The following is a 6,000-nucleotide window of genomic DNA, read 5'->3' as shown; positions in this document are numbered from 1 at the left end:
ACTGGAGCTCCTGCAACAGTGGAGTTCTTGAGACTCTAGATTTACATTGACATCGCAGGTCCTGCAGCAGTGGAATTTCTCTGCTAGCTGAGGTCCTGCAACATACTAGTTGCTGAGAGAATCAATTTTCTGCAACAGTGAAGGTCCTACAATAGTTCAGGTCCTGAAAAGTTGAGACTCTGTGAGAGTAGAAGTACAGGGAAAGTGTATGTCCTGTGCCAGGAGAGGCCCTGCAATTTGGAGGCCCTGAGAATGTGGAGTTGATTTGACAACAGAGTTTCTACCACACTGGTGTTCCTGTGACAGTGTCCAACAAAGTCCTTGTATTAGAGAAGAAATAATGCCAGCCAGCAATGACCATGGAAGTGATGATGATGGTTGATCACCCCAACATCATCTCGATTCTTCAAGTAATTTAGACCAAAACAATACATCTATTCATGGAGCTGGTTGAAGGGCAACAGCTTTACAAATACACCCAAAAGTATGGCTACCTAGAGCAAGGCAAGGCCAGCAAAATATTGTGTAAATAATAGCTGTGATGAGCTACTGCTATGGGCACACAATATTTCACAGGCACCTAAAGCCAAAGAATATTGTGTTGTACATCAATGGGAAAGTCAAAATTACCAACTTTGGCCTTAGTATCCCATTCCAATCAGGGTAAATGATGAACCAGCACTGCAGTACTTATACTTTTTGTGTTCCTGAACTCTTCTTTGGCAAATTTTATGACGTTCCAAAGAACTAAATTTGACGCTTAGGTGGAGTTTTATATTTCATGGCAGTCAGAAAGTTTCCATTTGACTCTCTCTTCATTCTAGAGTTGAGAAGACAGGTTGTAGCAGGAGTGTGTGGTGCCTCTGGTGTGGTGTCAGAAGGACCTACTTAGCCTCCTAATGACAGTCAACCCTAGATATAGGCCAAAAGTCACTGTGGTCATGATGCAACCCTAGTTCAACTAAGGCTAGACGCAGTTCCCAAATCCCTATGAGCAACTGATCCCCCTCAGGCCAGACTCTGTAAGTATAAGAGCAATGGAATATATAGGATTCCAAGTGCTGGAAACTAAGGACACTTCAACTGAACAAAATTATAACCAGACCATGGCATCCTACTTCCTTCTGCAAAGGCAGGAAGTTCACAGGCAAGACAGCACAAAATAGGCTTGGACAGTCAGCACAGTGGAGGTGTGGGGAAAAAGCAGGTGCTAAGACAGTGGATGTCCTGCTACAGTGGCCTCCAAGTCCTTAAGAGGAAGAAGCACTTATGCCATCCAATAATGACCACGGCAATGATGACAATTGTGGTTAACCACTCCAACATCATCTTCAATAATTGAGACGAAAACAAGTAGATACCTTGTCATGGAGCTGTGTGAGGTTCAATGTCTTCATTAATGTATCTGAAAGTATGGCTACATAGTGAAAGACAAGGCATGGGAAATACTTATGCAGATATTAGCAGCCTGGATCTACTGTCAGGGGCACAGAATAAATACAGGACTTCAAAACAAATAAAATGGTGGATAAGAACAATAAAGTCAAAATCATCGACACTGGCCTTAGTACCCAAGACAAACCAGAGCAAATGCTGAACCTGTACTACGGTGCTAACACTTTTGATGCCCCTGAACTCTTCCTGGGTTATACTTATGATGGTCCAAAGAACCACATATGAATGTTAGTCTTACATTTTATGGTACCTGAAAAATTTACCTCTGTTTTCATATAAGAGCTGAAAAGACAGGTTGTGGCAGGTGTGCATCTTGACCACTGTGGGGTGTCAAGAGAGCTAGATGACCTGCTTAGCATTTAATAACAGTCAAACCCAGAAATATCAGTCATAGACATGATAATGCACCCCTGCTTCAAAGAAGATTGGGAGCGTTTCCCAAATCCCTATGAAGAAATGATACCTCTCAGGCCACACCCTGGAATTTTGGAAGTAGTGCAACATGTTCCATTCAAAACACAAGACATAAAGATTCTTTACATCAAAGAAAGTCTAAGCGGATCATGGCATCCAACTGCTTACTGGAAGGACAGGCTATTCTGATGCCTGGCTTCATACCCAGGCTCAGACAGTGAGTCTAGTAATGGCTCCATTCCCTACCCTTAATGATTATGCTGCTGTCCCTCTAGGACTGGACTGCAGAGGAGTGGAAGCCAACCCACCATTGACACATTGGACTTGTCAACCCCATGGCCTCATTTATGCCTTTGTCTATATTCTAGTCATAGAGCTTTCAGAAGAACCAGTGGGACTGGCTTTCTTCACAGGCCACTACAGATGACCTGGACAAAACATACATGCCAGAGTGTCTTCTTCCTTCATTCAACAAGCAGCCTCAGGCCGAACAGAAGCATCAATGAGAACACAGAAGACAACCTATTATCTCTCTGTGCATGAGGAGAGGGCGAGTCTGTCCCCATCAGTGGCTGGCTAAGAGGATTCAAGGGATGGTCCAAGAAATTAGGAATATCCAAATGAAGCAGTGTTCCTGTGCTCAATCAAGCAAGAAAACTCTCCTGGGCAGGACAGTGTCTCTCCTGAGAAATGAGGGCTGGAGACAGCATCCAAAAAATAAGCGGCAGGCAGGCAAGGACAGGTACCTTTGTGCTTTGTTCTACCCAGTTTGCTCTGTGTTGCTTAGCTCTGTCTCTGGTATCCATTTCTGCAAAATCGTTTCTGTCTTAACTTTTTAAGTACTGTATCATTCTTCCGCCAATTCTTCTCCCTCTTCTAGATTTCTCCTCTTCCGAACAAGGACTCAATATGACTGATGTGTACCCCAGACTTCAGAGTTGTCCTGTTACCCCATGCCTTTACCAGGACGGTATCACCACCAAAAGGAAACGGTTCCCACAAGGTGAGGTCTAGAGGCCTATGGATTCATGCAATCTTCTAGGGGCAACTGATCCTTGCACATATGGCAATTAATCACAAGCGATTTGGAACAAATTCTTATTTTGTCAAAAGTAACATCATTCTCCATTAAGCTTCAAAATAACCAGCAAAGCCTTGTAATAAGTGATAGTGGTGTTGATAAAGCAGTGCAGCACCCGTGACATTGTAGGTCCTTCAACAGTGGAGGCACTGAGAGACATTGTAGTTCGTGCAACAGTGGAGGCACTGAGATAGCGAAGGTCCTTTTACATTCAAGATCATGCAACAGTGGAGGTCCTGAAAGAGTGGGCGTCCTGAGACATTAGAGATGGGATTGGTACAGTGGAGGTCCTGAGACAATGCAGGTGTTGCAAGAATGGATGTCCTGCAACAGTGGAGTTCCTTGCACAGTAAAGGTCCTGCAATAGGGGTTGTCTTTAGACAGAGGAGGTCCTGCTACAGTGGAATTCCTGTGATAGCTGAAGTTTTGAGACAATGTCAGACCAGGCACAATGGAGATGCTGTGCCAGGAGAGGTTCTACACAAGTCGAGTTGGTGATAGAGTGGATGTTCTAAGACAGTGGAGATCTGGTGACAGTGGAGGTCCTGCACTATTGGAGGTTCTGGAACAATCGAGGTCCTGAGACAGTGCAGTTGCTCGGACATTGGAGTTTATGCACCATTGTAGGTCATGTGAGAGTGGAGGTGCTGGGACAGTAAAGGTGATGGGACAATGGAGGTCCTGTGACTGTTTTGGTGCTGCGATATTGGAGATCCTTCATCAGTTGAGGTCCTGGCACATTTGAGGTCCTGAAATATTGGATGTCCTGCATTATTGGAGGTCCTCAGTCAGTGGAGATGGGCCTGGGACAGCTGAGATCTAGTAAAAATGGGGGTGTTTCCACACTACAGGTCATGCAACAGTAAATGTCCTGATACAATGCAGTTGTTCCAACACTGTAGGTTCTGCAATAGTTGGTTTGCTAGAACAGTGAAAGTGGAGATCCTGCATCAACAGAGGTCCTTTGACAGGGAATGCCCTGCAACAGTGAACATCCTTCAACATTGGAGGTCCTGCAACAGTGGATGTCATGAGTCAGTGCCATTGAACTGACGGTGGAGGTCCAACAACAGAGGAATTATTGTGCCAGTAGAGGTCCTGCAAAAGTCTGGCTGCTAAAAGAGTGCATGTTCTAAATTGGAGGTCCTGCAACAGTTAAGGTACTGCAACAGTCTAAGTATAGATACTGTGCATATCCTGTGCTAGTAGAGGTCTTGCACATTGGTGTTGCTCACCGTGAAGTTGATGAGACACTGAAGGTCCTGCCACAGTGGAGGTCCTTATAACAGTTGAGGTCCTGCAACAGTGGAAAAGCAGTGTCAATGGATAACCTGTGCCAGTAGAGTTCCTGCTGCTTGGAGGTCCTGAGAAAGTGGAAGGGCTGAGACAATGGAGGTCTTTTGACAATGCAGGTCCTTATAACCATGATATAGGAGGTCTTGCGACAATAGAGGTCCTTGAAACAGTTGAAGTGCTGTGACAGTGGATGTTCAGGGACAGTAGAATTCCTGTGCCAGTAGAGATCTTGCAGTTTGGAGGTACTGAGTCTGTGGAGTTTCCTGACAGCCGAGGTACTACCACAGTGGATGTCCTGTGACAAGGGAGTTCTTAGGGTAGTGCAGGTTCTGGGACAGTGGAAGTACTGCTACAATGGTTATCAAAATGCATGGAAAGAAGCAGCAAGGATGCCACCCAGACCAGACCATGGCAAATATAATGAAGATATTAATCCACCCCAAATTCATATTGCTTCACCAAGGAATTGAGTCTGAGACACGTCTACCTTCTCATGGAGCTCTTTGAAGTTCTACAGCTTTACAAATTCATCTGAAAGTCTGTGATAGTGGAGGCCTTAGACAATGTAAGACCAGCCACAATGGAGATCCTGTTCCAGTAGAAGTTCTGCAAAAGTCTAGTTGGTGATAGAGTGGATGTCCTGAGACAGTGGAAGTCTGGTGACAGTGGAGGTCCTGCACCATTAGAGGTTCTGGATCATTCGAGGTCCTGAGACATGCAGGTGCTCAGACAATGGAGTTCCTGCAACAGTGTAGGTCCTGTGAGAGTGGAGGTGCTAGGAAAGTGAAGGTGATGGACAGTGTAGGTCCAGTGTAGGAATATTGTGTTCCTACAACATTGGAGGTCCTGCAACAGTTGAGGCTCTCATACCGTGCAGTTCTTCCAACTTTGGAGGTCATGCAACTGAACAGGTCGTGGGAAAATTGAGGTTCTGAGACAGTAAGGGTGTTGGGACAATGGAGGTGCTATGTCACCTGAGGTCCTGGGACATTTGAGGTCCTGCAATATTGGAGGTCCTAAGACAGTGTAGATGACCTTGGAATAGTTGAAGTCTGGAATAAAGGGAGGCTCTGCACCAGTAAATGTCCTGAGACACTGGAGATCCTGCAGTTTGCCTGGACAGTGAAGGTCCTACAAAAGTGGAGGTCCTGTGACAATGGAGGTCATGAATCGATGCATTGGCACTGACCGTAGAGAGCCAGCAGCAGTGGACTGTCTTTGCCAGTAGAGGTCCTGCAAGATTCTAGCTGTTGTGAAAGTGGATATCCTACAACATTGGAGAGCTGGCATTAGTGAATGCCCTGAGACAATGGAGATCCTGCAGGAGTTGGTTTGTTTGGACCGTGAAGGTGCTACAAAAGTGGAAGTCTTGCGTCAGTGGAGGGGCTTGGCAAAAATGGATGTGCTGCCACACTACTGGTCCAGCAACAGTGAATATCATGAGACAGTGCATTTGCAGTGACAGTGGAGCTCCAGCAACTGTGGAATTTTTGTGCCAGTAGAGGTCCTGCAAATTCTAGCTGCTGAGAGGGTCTATGTCCTGCAACCTTGTTGGTCCTGCAACAGTTGAGGTACTGCAAAAGTGTAAGTCCAGCTACAGTGGATATCCTGTTATAGTAGAGGTCCTTTAAATTGACCTTGGTGAGACAGTGGACGTCCTGTGATAGTGGAGGTCCTATGACACTGGAGGGGCTGGAACACTGGAGGTCATGCCAAAATTGCAGTTCTTGTAATGGTTGCGGTGTTGTGACAGT

Source organism: Rattus norvegicus, chromosome 1 (assembly GCF_021556685.1).
Source record: "Rattus norvegicus strain SHRSP/BbbUtx chromosome 1, alternate assembly SHRSP_T2T, whole genome shotgun sequence".
NCBI classification, from domain to species: Eukaryota; Metazoa; Chordata; class Mammalia; order Rodentia; family Muridae; genus Rattus; species Rattus norvegicus.
This window is presented reverse-complemented; position numbering follows the sequence as displayed.